The sequence below is a fragment of the Phocoena sinus genome, chromosome 1, assembly GCF_008692025.1.
Source record: "Phocoena sinus isolate mPhoSin1 chromosome 1, mPhoSin1.pri, whole genome shotgun sequence".
Lineage (NCBI taxonomy): Eukaryota > Metazoa > Chordata > Mammalia > Artiodactyla > Phocoenidae > Phocoena > Phocoena sinus.
The window spans coordinates 34,134,916-34,157,085 of NC_045763.1; the positions used below are offsets into that span (position 1 = coordinate 34,134,916).

Genomic DNA, 22,170 nt, shown 5'->3' on the forward strand with positions numbered 1-22,170 from the left:
CAAGCGTCCCTTCCAAGCCATCTTGGACCTCCTATGCTGCCCCTGTCCACCCTCAAACATCCTCCCAGGACCTCCTCTATGGCCCAGATACTGGAAAATCTCCAGAGCAGCTCGCTAAACCTGATGTGCTTGCAACACCACCTCTGTGCAGGCCCTCAGGGCTGCTCCCAGGCTGCGGACAGCAACTCTTGAAGGCTAAGAAGAAGGGAGATGCTGGAGTTTTCTTCACCGGAAACATCCCACAGATAGGATGGTTCATTCGTAGGTTGATTCCATTTGGACACACTCAGAATAGCTTTGAGTTCCTCTAGGGAAAAAAATGTGTTCATTCAGTCCTGGCTCACCCAATTCAAGCGCTGAATTACTATATTATTCCACTTTTTCCAAAACATGTTCTGTGCAGTTCCTATGCCAGGTGTTGAAAGAGCCACAGGTGGAACCAGAACCAGGCTTTGATGTCAAGAAGCTCGTAAGTAGAGAAATTGGAACCCTCGTGCACTGGCGGTGGGGTGTAAAATGGCACAGCCACTATGGAATCAGTGTGGCAGTTCATCAAAAAATATAAAAATAGAACCACCATATGATCCAGCGATCCCACTTCAGGGTATTTATCCAAAAGAAATTGAAATCAAGATCTCACTCCCATGTTCACTGCAGCATTCTTCACAATAGCCAAGATGTGGAAACAACCTAAACGTCCATGGATAGGTGAATGGATAAAGAAGATGTGGTATATACATACAATGAAATATTATTCAGCCCTAAAAAGAAAGGAAATCCTGCCATATGCAACAACATGGATGTGGAGGACATTATGCTAAGTGAAAGAAGCCAGTCACAGATGGACAAAGACTGTACGATTCCACTTACACGCGGTACTAAAATAGTCAAACTCAGAAACAGAGCAGAGTGGTGGTTGCCAGGGGGTGGGGGATGGCAGAGGTGGGGAGGTGCTGTATAAGGTTTCAGTTAAACAAGGTGAATACGTCCTCGAGATCTATTGGACACCATCATGCTTATCGTGAACGGTACTGTACTGCACACTTAAAATTTTGTTAAACTTGCTAAGTGTTCTTATGACAAAAAAAGCGCTCATAAACTAGAACGATAGATTCACAGGCGCACAGGTTAATTAATAATGCTAGTGGCAAAGATGTATATAACCTGTATCCTGTGTCAGGCATGGTTCTGAGTTTTTAACCGGCATTAACTCATTTAACGCTGGCAATGATACTATGGAGGATGGATTATTATCATCTCTACTATACAGATGAGGAAACTGAGGCACCAACAGGTTGAGTAACTTACCCAGCATCACAGCCACTCTGCTCACAGGCACGGAGCTGGGATCAGAAGCCAGGCAGTCAGCTCCAAGGCTGTGCCCCTAGCCCTACACTGGGCAGCATCTTGATCAACAGGAGTATATTCCCAAACAGAGCTGTGCAGCGGGCAGTATAGAGGCAGGCGTGAATGACTCCATCCGAGGGAGTGATGCCTGACCTGGATTCTCAGTGGTGAAGAAGCCCCATCACCCTTGAAGACTAATGAAGCCAGTAGACAACGAGCCCCAGGAGGAGCCCCTGTCCCCGCAATCCCTACCTTCCCCGCCCTGACCCAGTCGGGTCCCCTTCCTCCAGCTGCAAGTTCCCAGAGCTCTTTGTGTGTGTCCTTTGCAGGGTGGACACCGTCTGCTTTGCCCCAGCTGTAGGCTTGTCTCAACTCTCTCCGGAGCAGAGCCCTTGTCCCACCCACTTCTGCCTTCTCCAGCTCCCAGCACAGACCTGGGATGTAGCTGGTGCTTATGAAATATCTGTTGGATTGACATGAATTTCTTGCAGATGCCCAGGCTGGGGCTGACTGGACTGTGACACTGGCAAAACAAATTTGACCTCCTCTCTCTTTTTTCCTTCCTTCCTTTCACTTTCAACAGGTATTTGTTGAGTATCCCCTACATGAAGCAGCTGGGATATGGCAGGACAGTTCCTCTCCTCCAGGGACTCACAGTCCACGGCGGAGGGGTGGGGGGGGGGGGCGGGGAGACTAGCAAAAAGACAATTACAGTGTGACTAGTCCTGGCATGGGGTGAATCCAGGGGGCATGGGAGCACATTGGATGGGCAACCTTAGGTGTTGAGAGGTAGTCAAGTCACTTCCTAGAAGTGGCATCTAAACTGAGATCTGTAGGAATCTACAGCCTGAGTTCGTGTGTGTGTGTGTGTGTGTGTGTGTGTGTGTGTGTGCGTGCGCGCGCACGCGTGTGTGCTTATGCGTGTGCCTGCCAGGTAGGGGGAGGGAGGTGAAGTCCGTAGATTTCTAGGAAGAGGGAACCACATTTGCAAAAGCCCAGAGGCACAGAACTGCGCTCTGGGGTGGGTATAGCACAAAGGTGGAAAAGGAGATGGAAAAGAGGACGGTAAGAGCCCAAGGGCCCTTGCAACTCACTCTAAAGTAATGTGGCATTTAACCCTGGAGGCCACAGGGAGCTACTAAAAGATTTGATGCGAGGGACAATGCAACCAGATTTGTGTTTCTGACAGATCCCCCTGCTGCACTGTGGAGGACAGAATGGAGGGATGCGGTGGTGGCAGTTAGAAGCAGCTACAGACATCCCAGTAAGACAAGGTTGTTAGCAGCGGGGGAGGGAGGGAGGGGACACACCTGAAAGATCTTGCGTCACCAGGACCTGACTACCTTGGATGGGGTGAAGGGGGTGTATCAGAGATGAAGCCTGAGTTTGGGGCATCCCATCCCTTCTGGGGACCCCATCTTCTCTTTGCCACCATCTCCATCCTCATTCCATTGCCGAAACTGGAAGTCACGGAATTCTCGGGGGCACTGCATGCGACACTAAACTTCTGTTCCATCCCATGAGCTGGGAACCGTTTTACTAGCAGAAAATGCACCCACGCTGTAAAATCATAACCCACACATGCACATCCATCATTAAAAACATGCTGCGAGACTCAGCAGAACGGCGATTCCGATCGCTCTCATTAATATTAATTAATATTAATATTTGTTGGCAACTTGCACATTTCATTTTATTCCCTGTGAGCACCATTAGCAGTCAAGCAGCAGCAGGTGCCAGGAACTTAAGGAAATTCAACGGGAGAAAAACGTGAAATTGAGATAATTCTAAGTAGTAATTTTGTTCTCTAGCACAAATTGGGAAGAGACAGGTATCAATTTAGTTTAGCTGTGGAACATCTCAGCACAGCTTTCAGACCGTGGGCCGAAGCCCTCCAATAGATTTCTCTTGGTCAGGGTTGGAGAGCAATCTGATTAAGTGGTTCATGCTAAAGAAGGAATGACCAGCAGGGTACTCTGACCCCTCCTGGTGGTATGAGCAGCTTGGTTTAGGGACGGAGAGCAGGTAGCTCTCCCCACTTCCCTGAAGGCCATCATTTACCTGTCCACCCAGAGGACACAGCCTTTAGTTTCTCCTGGGATTACAGCAGCCTCAGGGCAGCCCCAGCATGAACCTTCCTCTCCAGGTTTGCATCAGGTAGTGTCTTGGGGTGGACCTTTGCTTCCCTTCCACCACCACTGTCACCTTCCAAAGCCACTCCAAGAAAACAAACTGTCTCAGTCCATCTGAACTGCTGTAATAGAAATCCATAGACCAGGTGGCTTACAAACAACAGACATTTACTTCTCACAGTTCTGGAGGCTGGGAAGTCCAAGATCAAGGAGCTTGCAGATTCGGTGCCTGGTGAGGACCTACTTTCTGGTCCACAGACGGCAGTTTTCTCGCTGTGTCCTCACATGGTGAAAGGGACAAGGGAGCTCTCTGGTTCTCTTTCATAAGGACACTAATCCCGCTCATGAGGGCTCCACTCTCATGACCTAATCACCTCCCAAAGGCCCCACCTCCTAATACCATTACACTTATTAGGTTTCAACATATGAATTTGGGGGAACACATTCAATCTATAGAACAAACACAGAATCTAGGTAAAACGTGTGCTGACTCTGCAAATGCAGCCTTAAGATAAATCGATATGCTCTCACACCCACCAGAACACTGCCCGCATGACCTTCCTCTGAGAGAGAACAGCTGCTGGGGAGGGGGAGGCTGGTTTCCCCGGGAGAAGGGGGCTACCTTCTCGTGTAAGGCTGAGGACTGAATGAACAAAAGGATTGGGCTTTCTCTTCATGAGGTACAACTGCTGCCAACTGAAGTGAAACAAAGTGCTCATCGAAGAACACCATTCTGCAGATGGGAGAATGAGGGCCAGAGAACGGAGACCTGCACCAGATGAACAGACTCCAGAGTTTCCTGAATATCTGGCCACATCCACCCTCCCTGGCCCTTTGAGACACAGCGGAGGCTGGAGGCACCCCGCTCTGAGCGGAGGTCACAGTCTGGGAGGCATCTGGTGCTGTGTAAAGAATCAGAGGTCGGAGCTCCAGCCCTAGCTCTCACACACACGCCCTGCACAAACCTGGGCAAGTCACTTAACCTCTTTGGTTTCAGTTGGCAAATATAGACTGGCAACAAAGGCTGGGTTACACGGGATCACTTCAAAGATCTTCTCTGGTTTAACAAATCCCTGTCTTTGATTATGGGCATGTCCAGGGGGTGATAAGGAAACAGTAGAAATGACTATTTTTATCTGATCCGTGAGATGTATTTTTTCCTGGTGATTATTCATATTCTACTTTGAAAGACACAGTCTCTGCAGGGACAAGGGGGAGGCAGCTGGATCTGTGAGTTGTAAATAGAGGTGCTGACACCTGGTCTGCATTGAGGTCATCTGCTGGGTCTTGTCTGAGGCCACAAGCTCCATTCCAGGAGGGACACATGTTCCTTGATGGGGGCAGCCCCCAGGCCTGGGCCAGCCTTGGGTGGGAGTCAGGCTGGGGCCAGCAGAAAGCAGGGAAGCTGGGCCCTGACACCAAGACAGAGAAGAGGACGGGCATCTCCCCCTGCAGCCTCACAAAACTGGTCTACCGAGCCTTTTCCACTCACAATCCCACATCAACCCAGGGAAGAGGTGGGCCAGCTGCTTACAGGGGACGAAACTGAGGTTCAGAGTGGCCAAGTGACTTGTCCAAAGTCCCACAGCAAGTGGTGAGAAAGGCAGAACTGAAACCCAGGACTCAACGTTTTCTACCCTCTTTGTATGAAACAGCCCACCCTAGGCAGACTGGGCACATATAAAAGCACCTCTCAGGCAGTGAATAGCCACCCTGGGCCAAGAATATTTCAGGAGAGGCAGAAATGCAGCTGGGTCTCTAACCTGGTACCACCTATCCAGCCGGTATCTCCCTGCCTCTACCATGAGCCTCTCCCAGTTACAAAGACAAAGTGATGACGGTTTCTTACAAGGAAAAGCTGTTGGGAGGTGAGGGAGCAGAGACAAGTCTTCTGGCTGAATTCCGCTGTGGCTGGGGAGGAACGTCCGGCCTTCAAGGGCTTGTGTGGGACTGGCTGATGCAGGAGCAAAGGGATAACTGGGGATCTCCCAGAACCACCCAAAGCCCAAGTTATTAACTGCTGCTGCTGTTGCTGCTATTTCCAAGTAGGATGTGTGGCAGCCTGGATGAAAGAGCCAGATGCACAGAACTATAAATAAAGCTAAGGAGCCAGTGGAAACTGTTGGGAAGCCAGGGTCACTAGTCCTCTGCCCACCTCCCCAGCAGCTCCCAAAAGACAGGAACTTACCTCCAGAGATCCAGGTGAGGATCAACAACCCTCGGAGGCAGGTGTATTGTCCCCATCTTGCAGGTGAGGAGCTAGTGACTCAGAGGCAAAGTGACCTGTCTCAGGGCCATTTTAAGACTCAGTGCTGCTGCTTTTGGAGGCCTCTCCCACGTGATATAAAACACACCCCATTCTGAAAGTATTCTTTGGCTGAAAAAAACCCCTGCATATTTGGAATAATTTTTCTTTTGAAATTATTTGCAATGAGTAACTTGTAAAATTAACAATTGGCTCTGACTTCTGTGCAATCGTCACTGTCTGTAATCAGGAACCTTGGCAAGGCAAAGCACTTGGAACCCCCAAAGGAAGGGCCGTTTATTAAAAAAAAAACAAAACCAAACAATTAATTATGTTTGAATATATTAACTAAACATTCATTTTGATCAGCAGTTTTCATATTTTGTAATCCAAATTTTTCTTTTCATGTCTTAGTGCTTAGGCCCAGCTTGGGTTTGGGATATGAACACAGGTCTCATTCCCAAACCAGGGATCTATTTTTGATGAAACGCTCCCTCTGGGAATCAAGGCACCTTATCCAAGTTGTAAGAGGGAAATTGCCAAGTACAACCCAGCAGACAATACGGCTTAGAAGGGGTCTGGGAATGATATCCTTTGATATAGCTTTGTGTAGCTGTTAAGAATTTGTGGATGTTTTGTCTTGAACAAGAATAACGGTAGCAGGTAATGTTTACCAGGTGCTTATAATATGCTAGCACATTACACATCCTCTCACCTAAGTCCCACAGTTGCCTCTTTGGGGCATAGAAGATACAATGGCACATAGGTAGCAAGGGGCCATGCTGGGATTTGAACTGGGAGAGCTAGGCTCTAGAGTCCAAGATCTTAACCACTCTGCCACACCGCCTCTCAGGCTTGGGCAGAGGGATTTGAGGGCTAGACTGGAGTGGCCCAAGGACAACATTCAAGCATCTGGAACAATGGGGGAGAAAAGCGTGGTCCCTTTGGGGATGACCAAAGGTGGAAATGGAAGTAAAGGCAGGCGGGTCTCTGCTCACTGGATGGAAGAACTTCCTAACGAGCAGAGCTGCCTGGCAGTGGATGGGCTGCCCTGGGTGGTACCAAGCTCCTTGCCATAGGCAGTTGGCAAGGAAGGAGGCCTGTGCGCTGGGCGGGGTGGAGGGAATTCCTGCACTGGATGGAGGGCTGTACTGACTAGAGGGCAAAACTGATAATACTCTCTTCCTCTCCCAGACCTTCCTCTGTGCAGGGCTTGGTGGCTTGTACAGAAGGCACAGATGGTAATTTCTGCTTCTGGTCAGATGTGGGGCCCCGTGAAGACGTGCTGTGGAGAGATGACCACAGACATAGGAGAGTAAACTCAGAGGCAGACCCTGGAGACACAGAACTGGTATTTACTGAGTTGTGCTAAATACTAGTTATTTGAGCTTTACACGTGTCACCTCCTTTTCTCCTCACATCCTCTGAGGTTGATATTCTTACCCTCGTTACACAGAAGAGGAGCCCAGAGAGGCTAAGCAGAGAGGCTGTGGGGACCCAGTCCCCCCGCCTCAGTGTTCCCACTGCGGGAACAGAGGCGCAGGCAGGCTGGGCCACTGGGGATCCCAAGGTGGAAGGAGGGTTTGGGGTGGCCAGCCGAGCAGAAAGGATGGGTGGGAGTGGCGTGGGGAGACACTGACAGACGGAAATGAAAGTGGCCTAGAGAAAAAGGAACGAGGGAAGAAAAGCAGAAACTAAAACAAGCAACAAAGTAAACGAGAGTGTCCAGAGGAAGTGGCTGGGGGGCGTGTCGCCGCCGGAGGAATCCCCCACTGCCTGGTGTTTCCTCTCTTCTCAGAGACTGGGGGTGGGGGGCCAGCTGACCAGCTGTGCTATCACCTCATCACCTCGGGCCAGAGGCAGCCGGGAGGCTTTGGTAAGGAAGGTCTCCTTCCGCCAGCCCGGCGATGGGAGAGGAGCCCAGAACCCCAGGCCGGAGGCTGGACCGACTGTGTCCTGCCGGCTGATCTGGGACATCCATCAGACCTCCCTGGGCCTGTCTCCTCGCTATAAAATGGGTATAACCACTCAAGCCCACAACACTGCCAGGAGGACTTCCTGAGCCAAAGCCCGGCGCAGGGAGAATGGCATCTGGGGGGTCCTGCCTGAGCCTGGGGGAGCACGTGGGAGGCGAGGGAGCTGCAGGATGCACACTCGGCACTCCTGGTGGGGAGCACGAGGGGAGCATCTGTTGTCTCATTCTCGAGCATTTATCTATTGGGCATCTACTGGTCCTTAATCACCCTGTGCTCTGTTGGCCCTGGGAATACAAGGCTGACAAGGGCCAGTCTATTCCCAATACAGGGTCTGCGGAGGGACTCCCAGCTCCTTATCCTGACTCTTCCACTTGGTAGCTGTGCCATGTCGGGCAAATGACTTGATCTCTCTGACCACCCTTCTTCATCTGTAAAGCGATGACGAGAAGCATACCTACCTCCTTGGTTGTGAGGATTCACTGAGACTGTGCGGAAAGCACTCAGTCCAGAGCCAGAAACAAATCCATCAGCCTCAGCCAGGCAGCGCCCAGGCTGGTGCGGAGCTGGGCATTCTACAAGGGCACGGGCAGCAGCATAATGACAGGTAACCCCAAGGGCCGGGGCACTCAGGGCTGGGCAGGGATGTGGGGCTGGCTCTGCGAAGGTGTCAGAACAGATGGAGAGGGGACGGGGCAGGAAGGGTCTGGCAAAGGGAACAGCGGAGCAAAGGCCTGGAAGCAGGGCAGAGGGTGAAGTGTCTGCGTACAGCGGTGATGCGTGAGGCTGGGTATGTCCGGGGGAAGAAGCTCTCTGATCCAAGGCTCCACCAACAGCGCTCAGACTGGCCCCAGAAGTGAAACAGACATGCCGCTGGGGATGCTCTGGTCAGCCCCTGACTGCAGAGAGGCTTCTAGGGCTGACTCCTTTAGCCAGACGTTTGCTCGGGGCCGTGACTGCCTCCAGATGGGCCCAGGGCATTCCCCAGGTCATGCGCATGGCTCTTGTGAACTGGTCTGGCCTGAGATTCAAGGCCGAGAACGAGGGCAGCTGCTGTGGTGAAGGTGTCACAAGGCACAGGCCGGGGTCATGGCGGGGAGAAGGAGGGGGTTTATCGGCCATGCCCATGCTCGGTGCTGAAGGCCTTGTTTGCATAGAGGACAGCTGCTGCTCCAGGGCCTCAGCACCTGCCTCCGTGTGGCTGTGTTCTCGCTCTTGGTCACAGCCCCCGACACCGACTGGGGGTTACCCAGGCTGCTGTGGCCACGTGGCCCCACACACAGCCATCCAGCAACAACCAGAAATCAGACCACTGGCTCCATCACCCTCAGTGCTTCCGCTCACTTGCCCAAGCATCAGGGTCTCCATCCGTGAGACGGAGATCATAACCAGACCCACCACCCAGGAGGTCCTGAAGGGAATGCACTTTGCAGAGAACCCACAGAGGGGATGAGTCACTGTGGGGGGCCCTTCCCTTCCTCGCCCATCTACTTCTTCCACCACACTGGAGGGACTGGGCAGACCCGGGCCTATCCTCTCCCTCACCCTGGCTCTGTGACTTGAGGCAACTCACTCCACCATCTGTACATCAACTTACTCATCTGCAAAGTGGGGAAGAAACTGAGCAGCGCTGGCTCTCAGGCAAAAAGAGGCAGGTGACAAGCTCATCCCCTCATCCCCTCCTTCTGCCTCCAGGAACCCAGGACTCTGAACCCACTTCCCAAACTTGCTGTTAGAAAAGGACCTGATGTTAGTCATTTACCTTTCAGTCTAAATGAGCTCCCGATGCCTTTTTTTTTTTTTTTTTTTTTTTTTTTTTGGCGGTACGTGGGCCTCTCACTGTTGTGGCCTCTCCCATTGCAGAGCACAGGCTCCGGACGCGCAGGCTTAGCGGCCATGGCTCACGGGCCCAGCTGCTCCACGGCATGTGGGATCTTCCCGGACTGGGGCACGAACCGCGTCCCCTGCATCGGCAGGCAGACTCTCAACCACTGCGCCACCAGGGAAGCCCCCAATGCCTTTTAAGTTGTAATATTTTTAGAAGGATTCTAATCTTCCCCCTCCTGACTCCATACCCATTTTACAGAAGGAGAAATTGAGAAGAGAGGGAGAAGAAAGGCTGTGACTGTAGCTTGTAAGTAGCAGGTCTACACTTGAGACCAAGGCCTCCCAAATGTTATGGTCCTTGGAGCCTCACAGCCCCTGTCCCAGTTCCTCTTGTTATTTCGATTCAACTATAGGTCAACTAGCTCAACATCTGATTTTTCATTGAAAGGTACAAGGCACTGGAAACCAGGAAAGAGAAGATGTGTTCTTGCTTTTGATGTGTAATCGTATGTTGCATGAGCCTCCAGTCTCACAACTGCTGAGCCTCACACCAGCCTGAGGAGGGAGGCAGGGAGACAGGGATTATTGTGCCTATTTTCCAGACGAGGACACTAAGGCCTAGACAGGGAGAGTGACTAGGCCAAGGTCCTACAGTCAGTCAGTTTTAACCTTAGAAAATGCAATGGCAGCGTAGGGGGCTTTCATCTTAGCTCCTCATGAAGAGATGATGAAGGGCCCCCCGCCTGCGCGAAATTCCCCTCTGTCCACCTGGCGAGGCCTGGTCTAAGGCTCAGAAGCTGACATGGCTCTGCTCAAGGGGGGCTCAATGTGGGGGGAGCTCCAGGAGCCTGGGCCTCTGCCCCACCTCAATGTGACCTCGAACAGGCGGCTTCCCTCCTGCAGCCTCTGCCCTCCTTCCCTGCAGAGGTGAGAAGTAGACGAGCTGACCCTTCAACCTGCTCCCCTCCCTGACCTGGATGTGCCAGGCCTGCCCAGTCTGGCATCTCTGGTGTCAATGCTGCCGGCTCCCAGCTGCTGCAGGTGCCCAGTACCCAGAAAGCCAACTCCCCCATCTGCACTCACTCCTGGGGCCGATCTGGGAAGGGGGCATCACTGGGCCCCCAGAGGGATGCTACCAATGCTGCAAACTAATGTACGGGGGACGCCAGGGTGTAATACATCCACGTGGTTCTCTCGGCTCTCTGCGCATTAATAATGCATGGACAGGCGGCGTGGGGCCCATCAGAGACCTGAGGTCAGGTGGCATTAGGAGGCCTCTAATGGTCCTGATTATGTGGGGAAGGCTCCCAAGTGGGATGTGGGCGGCATGGGCGGGAAGCCAGGATTCCGGGCACTTAGATCCTACAGGTGGGAGGTTGGGGAGGGGGTGGCGGTATAAGAGAGCAACTTCCATAGCCCAGAGCCCCGTTCAGGGGGTCAGATGGGGGTGAGCTGAGGCTTCCTGCAGGGGGCTGGGCATGTCTGTGAAGAGGGGCAAGGGCCCAACCCCTGTACACGGGTCACAAGGAAAGTGGGGAATCTTAGAAATTCCGGGCTGAGAGAAGCCCTGTCAGGATCTCCCCTGGTGGCCCCTCTGCACGGTGGCTCTGACGCCAGTGCCTGCATACCCCTAGGGCCGGGGCACTCACTACCTCCTAGAACGACACACAGCCCGTCTCTGAGCAGGTCTGACTGTGGAAAGAGGCAGCTGCACACGTCAGTCCAGAGAGCACACGCCACGGAGTGCTGGCTGAGTGAGCGAGGATGCTGGGTAAAGGGGCTGACACGAGAGACAGATGTCCTGAGTCCTATTCCTGTGGGTTCTCTTCGTCCTCTAGCAATTCCAGGCAACCAACCTGGGCAGCTTTCTGGCCTACCGCAGTGGCAAAACCCCTACCAGAATCCCTGAGCCCACCCAGGACCCCATGAGCCCCTGTGAGCCTGTGAGCTTCGCAGCCTTGAGTAGATGGGTGAGGAATTGAGGGCTGGGTGGCTTTGTCCCCAGGCGCAGCCTCAGCTCTACCTGAGCTCTACCTCTCTGCAGGATGCCCACCATTTGTTCCTGCTGAACTTCATGCCTGGGTTGAACAATTCTCTCCTACGGCTCTGCCCACTCCCATCAGACAGTACCTGGACCAGGAGGCTGCATCCTCCAAGGGCAGATCCTTGGCTCAGGCCTGCCCCTCAACAGAACCGCAAGCACAGCAAGTTACATTGCCCAGAGCTCTGTCTTCTCCAGAGAGCTCCTGTTGGGGTTAGATGGGGCCTGGGGTGGGCAGGAGGGCACAGGGCATCCAGGTTTCCAGCCCCACAGAAGGCGAGAGCACCCCAGCCTGCCTAGTTCCCAGGGTTACCAGGACCCAGCCCCGGACCTGGTGCAGAGCAGGTGTCCAATTCGTGTTCATGGAATGAATGAACTGGCAGCAGGAAATCTCCATCCTGCAAACACAAAGCATTCAGAGCATTTTGGGAAATCACACAGAGGAAATGCCGTGGCAATGAATTTTCACGTTGGCCCCTGACCATCCAAGTCTCTTCTGTCATCTCCCCCAGGGACTGCTGGTATCTTCCTGGCTGCACCGGGCAGCAGGCCATACGGGCTGTGCTGAGACCAAGTGATGGGGGCAGGAGCGTGGAGGATGAGAACACAGCCAAGGGAGAGCCAAGGGATGGGATGTCCTTGGATTCTGAAACCCCAGTGCTGACAGCCAACTGCCCGACACCCAGGTACTAAGTGGTAATTACTGTAAAAAGCAAGGAGCTTGACAGTGAGAGTGGAGTGGAATGCCTTACTTTGTGTCCCCCTCCATCGCTTTCACATTGCAGGCCTCGGTGTTGGTGGGAAGGGCCCTCGGAGGCTACCACCCAGCCGTCCCTGTACCTAAGAGGAAAGTCAGGCCCAGCCAGGGCAGAGCCTCTCAAAGGTCACGCGAGAGCTGGTGGTGGAGCCAGACGGCTCAGGCAGGCTACCCAAGAGGTGAACTCGTGCTGCCAATGAAAGGAGCAGCGGGACAGTGGCCGCGAAGGGATTCTTCACGGAGGACACAGAATTGGAGAAGGGTGGGCAGGCCTCCGTCGTTCCTCACTCTCTTTGTCCCTTTACCGTCCTTGTAACATCCTACTCAGCCAGGCAGGTGGTCTGCATGCATACTTACCCTCATCATCTCCGGTTGCCCTTCCGTCCCGACCCCGGCCCCCTCTCTGTCGCCTGGGGTAAGGCACCTGGCTCTCGGTGGGTGCAGAATCCACCCCCGACTCCGCCCAGCTCACGCCCTTCACCCACGCTCCTCCCTGCCCTGCAGCTGGTCAGGGCACGGCTTTGCCCCTACGATCGCAGCTCATGCCCTCATCCCACCATTGCTCAACAGCAGCCCCCCTTCCCTTTTCAGACAGGGGGCAGAGGTTACACCCGCCAGGCCCCCTGGCTCTCTCTATGGCTCACTTGTGTTGTCTGCAGTAATGAGTGGATGGCGCCTTTGGCTTCAGAGACCAGGGCGCCGGAGTCGAGGCTCCACCCCACAGACTAGCTGTGTGGCCTTGGCCAGCCCACGAAGCTCTCTGGGCTTCAGTTTCTCATGGGCAAAATGAAGCCATGACACCTCCCTGACAGGTAGGATGAGCGAGCCGGCGGGCATGTGCATGGCACAGCATTTGGCCCAGAGGAGGCAAATGATAAACATTCATTCAGTGAATGGACAACGAGTGTGGGTTGTTGGCAACTGTTTCCAGTCACCCCCTCCTGTGCTTGGGGCCCAGGCTGGTGTGGGACACAGCTGACGGCCACTCAGCTGGTCGACGACTTCTTTTCACTGAAGGGCATTCAGCAGGGGAGTTAAGGGCCATATCTGTGCCTTAGAAAGACCCGCGGGCTACCAGGGTGGGGGGCAGCCTGGGAGAGAGGAGGCAGAGGCCAAGAGACCAGGGAGGAGGTGGCTTCATTGCTCCAAGGGCGAGGAGGGCATCCTGACGGAGGCTGGGCAGGCAGGGTGGACAGCAGGCAGCCTAACTAGAGACACATAGGGGCAAAAGCAACGGTACCTGGGCCCCCTGGACTGGGATGGAGTTGAGGGGGGCGGAGAAGAGAGGAAAATATCCACTGACACGGTGGCTGCTGAGGCTACGGGGTGAGATGCAGAAAGTAGAAGAAAAGCAAATTCAGGGCTGTGGGCAGTAAAGATGATGAAATGGTACGTTTGGCTTTGGGAGTGTTAAGAGGATGCTTGTAGGACATTAAGGGCGAATTGCAGCCTGTGAGGCACGATGTTTGGGACACCAGATGCATCCCTTCTCCAGTATCAAGTGACTGCCCACCAACATGTTCTGACACTAGTGAACAGCTCACCAGCACCGTGACCTCTTTCAAGCGTTCTGTGTGCTTCAACACATCTAACCCTCCAACAGTCCTTTGCAGAGAGCTCTATTATTGTCTCCATTTGACTGGTGGAGAAACTTGAGGCCCATCTTGTCCAACAAGTCACCGACCAAACAGAAAACTGGAGTCAGCTGCAAATCATTTCGACTGAACTACCGTATAGGCAGTGCTTTCCTTTTATAAGCGCTTTTAACAATGGCACACAGTAGGCGATATATAAATGCTTGCTATGATGGTGAGGATGACGGTGGTGATGGGGGTCGGGCTAAGAGTTCACTTCTCTCTTTTGATTTAATCCTCTGAGGGGGATAGGGTCCCCTAACTATGAGCAAACAGCAGCAAAGGCGCGAGAAGTCGTGGGTCAGAGGAGCTGAGGCCAGGTCACACACACAGGCCAGCATCATCCCCAGGGCTTTTGCTCTAAAACAGGAGTATTGCTCCCCGCAGCCAGCAGCCTGTACTACTGTGCCCTGCTCCCACGAGGGGCTGCCGGCTGGGGCTCGCGTCCCAGCCCTGTACCTTGGGACCCAGGTATTGCCAGAGGATCGAACCCATCTGCCCATTCTCTGCCAACACCAGGCAAGCTCCGTGACAGGCGGATGGGGGACGTCTGCGTGCTCCCTGCCACCCACGTGCTATCTAAATTCACCGCCAGACAAAGCCTTCTCTTTGTCCTGGTGCCTCCCTCCCTCCCTGCCATTCACACACTGAGAGATTTCGTTTCCAGTAAGTGGAGGCTGGAGAGAGAAGAAAGCAAGCAGGAGACGGAAGAAGAAGAAGGCAAAAAAAAAAAAAAAAGAAAGAAAGAAAAACCTAGAAGGGAGGCAGGAGAAAAGGCAACAACATGGAAACAGGACCATGACTCGGCCCCATTGTCCAAGTGACAACTCATTAGAAAAATGATTTGTAGGCTGTGTGGGGGAGATGCTGCCTCCGAGGAGCCTCCTTTCCCCGTTTAATGAGACAGCATCGCAGCCAGTACCTGCCCGGGGCGTCTGGGAGCTTCATGCCCCCACATAAGGGGCAAACTGAGGGGCCTGCGATTCTGATCCCACCCTGCTTAGAAGTAAGGAGCGCCCAGGCTTAATGCCTGAGAACTGTCCAGCTCTGGGCTGGTCACCCCATGGTGGCTTTCCCGCAGAACCTTAGAAGGTACATCTCCCATGGATGACATCAGGCCAAGCTCCCTGGGCAAAACGCCAAATGTTCAGCTCCCCCTGGAAGGGGTGGGGTCCCGGGGATGGCAAGGCACCCTGGCTTCAAGAGGACAGAGGTGGGCTCACTGCTCGCCCAGCTCCTTCTCCCTCAGGGAAACAGGGGGACCCCGGGAACACTGTAATCTGAACAGCGGTCTTAAGAACATTCACTCTCTGGATCCCAGCTTTCTCATCTGTGAAATGAGAAGGCTGAACCTTCCACGCCCCCAAAATTTTGTGAGCGTCCACCGCGGGCAAAGGCAGTACTGGAAAAGCAGCACACACATCTGTGGCTTCCTTTAGCAAACATTCATTGATGCCGAGACCCTGTCCTGGATGCCCAGGGGTAAGGTACAGAGAGGACCACCATGTGTGTCCTTCAGCAGCTCGGACATAACAGCCCATCAGACAGCGAGGCCTTGAGGGAAACACTGAAGGACCAGAAGGAGTACTGGCTCTTGCTCTACACAGAGAGGCCAACGCGACCCCTCCAGGCTCCAGCCACCGTCCACTTCCCAGACCCCGGTGCCCACCCCTACCCACCCTCCCGGCACCAAGCACAAAGTGAGGCCTTCTTCACTCTTTCCTTTATCTGCTGAGAAACACGGCCCCTTGTTTCCAGCTATAAGGCGCTACCCACTTAGGAGCATAGACTCTGGCATCTGTGTAGTCTGGGTCTGAAGCCCATCTGAGCCGCTTACAAGCTAGGTGGCCTCGGGCAAGCTGCTTAATGGATCTCAGCCCGATTTCCTCATCTGCAAAGTGGGGTGGACAGGAACTACTTGCTGGTTGTCTGGAGCCTGAATTAAGATACTGAGTGCTCAGGGCGGAGCTTGGTGCAGTGCTTGGCCTACATTCCTGTTCCCACTGTCTGCGATGTCCCAAAGCCCCATTTTGGTTGGTTACCTCCTGCCATCCTTTGTATCTCAGAGGAGACCCCTACCTCTGCTTTGAAAGGCCTCTGACTCTCCAAGCCTGGCTGGTGTGTCTCTGTGTCCCCAAAGGGCCTGTGACATGCCCCGTCATTGGACTTACTGTCTTGGGCTGCATCGGCCCCTTGACTCACCTGTTGTCCCCTAACCTCTGGGCGCCATGAAAAGAGGCTAGTTTACAGCAACTTGTTTGCTCTAGCACCCTCGGCTCACAGACGAAGAAACAGAAGTTCAAAGGAGCAAATGACTTGCCGAGGCCACGTGGCTAATTACACGGAAGGTGGGGTGTGGAACTCTGCGCCAGCATTTCTGCAGAACAATTGCATTTTAACAAGGGCCGCCCAGGTTTTCACCTAAGGCCTTGGTGACCTTGAGGACCTCAGGCTGGTGACAAAACTGGGGAAGGAGATATTTTTGGAAAAGGGGCTTTTTATGGGGAAATGGCTTACAGATTTGTGAGGCTCGGCGGTCCCAGAATATAGCAGGTGTCATTAACCTGTCCTGGCACATCCCTCATGCCAGGCCCGTACTGGGACCTCTCCCACTCCTGCTCTCTTCTGTGCCACCGTAATCCTGTGAAGAAGGATCTGGATCCATGCCTGTGTCTGTAGAGGACCAGGAAGCTCAGGCATGTGATTTGCCTAAGGCCACAGCTGGTACCATTGAGACTCGAGTTTGGTGCCGGCCACCTCTCCGGAGGGCAGGGTCCTCGTCCATCCTGCTCTGGCCCAGGCCTGAGTCCTGTACTGCTGATGGGAGGGAAGCCCAATGGAGCAGGCCTGCCCCAGGCCTTTCCCTCTAGGAAGGAGGAGCTGGTCAACCCAAGGTGGAAGCTCAGCATTGTGTCAGGAGCACACGACACGTCTCAGAGCAACAAGTCTACTTAAAGATTTAGGGGAGAAACAAACACAATACTTTAAAAAATTAAAATAAACCCTGATAAAATCATGGAGAACACAAAATGATATCAGAATGTTTAAGGGAAAACACAAGACTCCCAAGAAATTCATTTAACCTTCTTTGTGAAAAGGTTTGAGAAATACTGAGCTAGTCCAATCCTCTCATGAAATAGAGAAAGAAACTGGAGCTCAGAAATATCAGGTGACTGGCTCAAGGTCACACAGCCAGTTGGCTCCCAGCACCTGGACTAGGACATAAACTAGCAAACCCAGGCTGAGCCCAACAGATCCACGGTTGGACAACCCTGGATTCCAGTTAAGGTGATGCTGCTTATGAACTGTCCTGCCCGGGGCTGGTCAGTTCTCTTCCCCATGCCTCAGTCTCCTCATCAGTAAAATGGGGCAACAGTCTCAGAAGCACGTGAGCTAACGCTGTAAGGATTCATAGGCTCACCACAAACAGCCAGCCTCCCTGCCCTCTGTTGTCCCTGTGAACAGTGTAAAGAAACCTGTGAGCAGAAAAACGCCCATATCAGCACTCAGACCCCCAAGGAGGTGGATTCCAGCATCTTCCTTCTGCTTGTAATGGAATGTGGCACCATTACACCACAGCATTTCACGAGGGCCCCCAGATACAGCATTCCTAGGATGATATTGTGCCCAGAATAATCTCAGAGCCACCAGAAGTCCAAATTCTCGCAGCCGTCCACTGCTCCTAGGAGAGGAAACAGGAACTTCTGACAACAGTGTCCGCATAGATTCCCCGTGTGGCAATACCCGAGGAGCCTTCACTGCCCCTGCCCCGTCGGCCCCACCGGCTAGGGATTTCCGGGCAGCCTAGTATGGGATTTCGACATCTCGAGCTGGAGATCACATGAGCAGACCATCGGTGGTGACCAGGGAACTCCAGGAAGCCAGGCTGGGGGAGCACTTGGGCAGGAGCTGAGTGAGGTCAGAGAGACTCTGCTGACCAAGGGTGGTGGTGGCCAGAGAGGGAGGCCCAGGGTCAGCGGGCCACTCCTTCCAGAAGCGGAGGCGAGCTTGACAGGCTGTCCTAGAGACTGTCCATTGAGCCCTGGGCACACGTTAAGTCTTGTCAGATGGGAACATAGAGGCTCGGGCTGTGTGAGTAATGGAACCTCGGTAGTTACTTAGCTCGTGAGAGAAAGAGTCAGGTTTCCCCCCTCCCCCATCTGCCTCTCTCTCGGAAGGAAGTCTGGGCTTCTTCAGACCCTCCCCCAACTGCACCCAAATACACCTACTGTTTAAAAAGGACTTCTCAACCACAGACTCGCAATCTTATCTCACATGCTTACAGATGACCCTGCAGAGGCAGACAGGGTCATCACGCCCACTTGACAGATGAGAAAACCTGAGGCTCTCGGAGACCATGCGAGTTGCTTACGGCCAAGACTCTAGTCCCGGCTCTCTAGTTTGGCTCCCCGGGTTGCTTCAGAAGAGGGACCACAAGTAACAGCCCAATGGCGGGGAAGTCACTTTCCCACATGACCATGATTCAGGTGTTTCCAAAGCGTCTTCACAGTCACCCCAACATCCAGTCACGGACAGCCCTTTCCAACCCACAACCCTGTTGTAAGTGGGAAATTGTCTGTTCTCACATTAAAGATGACAAAAAGGGATCAGAGAGTTAACAATGACTTGCCTAAGGTCACACAGTAAAAGTGGTAGATCTAGGACTCAAGCCTATATCGTCCAGTTCCCCCATACTCTGTCCACCGAACAGCACTGCTGGCCAGGAGGTGGGATGAAGACATGGGCCCTGGTGACTGTGTGACCCCCCTCCCCTGTGCTCCCGGGCTCCACGGCCCTGAGCTTCTGCTGCCTCCAAGGCCATCCAGAAAGAAGCTATGGCAAGACCTGCTGGGGGCGGGGCAGCCAGGGAGCCGGCAAGGGCACTCAGGTGGGGCAAGACCACCGACGTCACTCCCTGGACTCTGCAGCTCGGCCGTCACCCGCACACAGCTACACCTGGAGAACCTGGAGGAGGGAACAGACCTTGGGATGCTCAACAAGGTTCTGGAATGACACTGTCCGCTTCTCTCTCCAGTCCCGGCAGGGTGAACCCCCAACAGCATTCTGGGGGGCCAAGAGTGGGGAAGAAGGAGAAAACTAACATGAACAGCAAGCCTGGCTCTAGGTGAGGGGTCATTTGTATTCATTTATTTATTCTACAGACATTAATAAACACCCTCATCGCACAGGCCTGGGCTAGGACTGCTCACGTTTCCTCCTGCGAGCAGCAGCCAGGAAGCCTCCAACCGTACAGAGGCCGAGAGGGCAGAGAGGCAGGAGAAACCGGGAAGCGAGCATTACAGGAGAAGTCGGTGGTCCCGGGGCTAGCCTGGCGCTGCCATTCATTCCCCACTGTGTGACCCACATGAACCTCATGCCTTCGTGGGGCCATGGCGTCATCTCTGAGGATTTTGGAGGGTCCACTTGCAGAGTCCATGAGGCAGCCCCTTCTCAGATGCCACCTGGCATGACTCATGGTCTCTGCCCTTGGGTGGGCAGAAGCCTCCTTGGTGAGGGCAACCAGGCCCACAAGAAGGCAGGAAGGAGCGGGGGCAGCTGGAGGGAGTGAGCGCTCAGTCCCCGCTGTGTCCAGCCAAAGGCTGGTGCTTTTCTCTCTTCATCAGACGTGCCAGGGAAGGGAGGGGAGGAAGAGGAACCAGTTTCTGGCCAAGCATTTTCCATATGGCATCTTGTCTAATTTCTAAGATAACCCAGGGAGGCCCAAACTGAGGCTCAGAGAGGGAAAGTGACCGGCCCCTGATCACACAGCTGGGACAGGGAAAGGCTGCAGTAGGAACACAGATCTGTTTGCCTTCAAAGAAAGAAGGTAGGCCGCCTCTTCTCTTTCCTTCTTTCTTGTCTCCCGGTCCTCCCCCTCTTCCCTCCCCACAGCTAAACCATGTTAGACAGAACTGGAGGAGCAGTGGAGTAACCAGAGGGGAATCCCCTATTCTCCCATCTCCCCCCCTGCACTCTCCAAGCAGAGTCTGGGTCCCCAGCTGGCTTTTCTGTGTTGGGAGTTTGCTCACTCCCACAGTGCTGACCCACCCCCACATCCCCACCCATCCTCGCTTCAGGGGGCTGATGAAGCTGCCCTCTCTGGGCTCCACAGTGGAAATAAACCCAAGCTCCTTCCTCCTTTTCTTTTTTTTTCTTTTGTGGTACGCGGGCCTCTCACTGTTGTGGCCTCTCCCGTTGCGGAGCACAGGCTCCTGACGCGCAGGCTCAGCGGCTCCGCGGCATGTGGGAATCTTCCCGGACCAGGGCACGAACCCGTGTCCCCTGCATCGGCAGGCGGACTCTCAACCACTGCGCCACCAGGGAAACCCAAGCCCCTTCCTCTTTAATCCTCACCCCCAATTTCTTGCCCTTGGGTCGCTGGCAAGGTGCCGCGTTGCATTGGGAGATAACGCACAGCACAGGTGAGTCACACGAGGTTGCATGCATGCGGGTTGCCGCTTGAAGAAACACTGCCCTATTTGTTTGCTTTCCTGTGCATGCCGGGGAGGGGGTGGGGCTGTAGAAACGGACAAGCCTGGTTTGATTTGCAGCTCAGCCACTGATGACATGACCTTGTGCCCATTGCTTGGGTTATCTGAGTAGTCTAAACCTACTGACTTGTCAAATGCAGGGCTACTTTGAAAACTAAAAGTCATGATGTCTGTTAAACGACAGGCACAAAGTAGGTCCTCAGCAAGTCTTAGACGTTCCCTTCAGCTGCCTAAGATGTGCTAAGAGGACTGAGGGCCCAGGTGTTCGTTTACATTGCTCAGCCAAGAAAAGCGATAGAAGATGTTCTCCTTATTCTTCATTTGATTTGAGGAAAGATAAACAAATGCTTTTTAGAATTGATCTTGATTTGTAATTCAGCCCTTAATTCTATACCATCTTGAATTGGTCCCTGAACACATCTGGCCTCTGAAACCAGAAGTTTCCTGTGGTAGTGGCACCAAATTTCATCTGTCCATCCGTCCATCCATCAATCTATCTACCCACCCACACATCCATCCACCTACCCATTCATCCATCCATCCATCCTTCCAACGTTTGAGTACCTGCTATATGCCAGCCACAGTGGGGGCACTAAACAGAAATGAGCTTCCGAAGCTTCCCTCGCTACTGATGGCTCAGACCCACACCACAGGCAGTTAAATGATTACTTTTCCACTGATTGGATATGGAGAGAGAAAGAGGGCTGCCTCCCTTCCCAGAGTCTGGCTTTGCTGAACCTTGCCTTCCCTCTGTTCCATGTGTAAGTCTCCTGGTGAGTGACTTTCACATGAATAATTATTCCTCAATGAGCAGATATTCCCTACAAGGGAGAGGGTTTCACTAAAGTACAGATCACTTATGCGCACACACATACCACGCCCACACACACTTTTAGTGGTGTGTTCAGAATGCCTGTGTGCAAAGCATAGTGAGGAACCCGAGGTTGAGTCTCATTACTCTGTCCTTTCTCCCCAGTGGGTTAAAACGATGCTTCACGTAGGAAACACTTCATCTCATAATCACAACATCTTCATTTATTTTTAGCATTGTGTCCCTCGCAGCCTAGACTCTCCCGTTTCTGTGCTTGTTTGAGAGGCTGTGATAGAGCAGTGAGGAATACAGTTCCCAAAGCCAATGGGTTCAAATCCATCGCTCCAACTGCATGACCCTGAAAGAGTTGCTGAACATCTCTGTGCCTCAGTTTCACTATCTGTAAAGCTGGGGATCAGTAACAGAACCAATTTCATGAGGTAGTTGTGAGGATGAAATGAGACTGTGTCGTGTTTCTACTGGGGGGCAGGACCATATCCCGATAAGGCGTATTTAACTGTGGGTGGGTGCTTGGGTGTTCCAATGACTGGAGTGGGTCATGGGGAAGAGTGTCACTGAGAACAGAGCACAGAACTAGAGATACTAAATCTTGCAACATTCTAGCCAGCCTGCACAACAAAGAGCTGCCCCTAGAAGTGTCAGCTGTACCCCACTGAGGAACTCTGTACAAAAAATGCCTTGACATGGCAGACATCTTCCTAAGGTGAGCTGTGACTTGTTTACTGTGCCCTGCTGTGGAAGCTTCATAAGAGCAGGAAAGGACCTTGTCTGTCTTGTTCTGTGTTGCCAAATCTTCAGCACTTAGGACAGGGCCCAACATAGGGCAGGCACTGGATGAACAAACAAACAGACGAATGGTATCTGTTCAATCAATAATCGGTGTGTGGCCAT

General features: G+C 53.2%; 1 protein-coding gene across 1 annotated transcript in view; it reads right to left on the reverse strand.

The window, feature by feature from the left end:
- The window catches only part of HIVEP3 (HIVEP zinc finger 3), a 512,038-nt gene that overhangs the window by 190,711 nt on the left and 299,157 nt on the right, over positions 1-22,170 (reverse strand). The gene's annotated exons all lie outside the window — the stretch shown is intronic.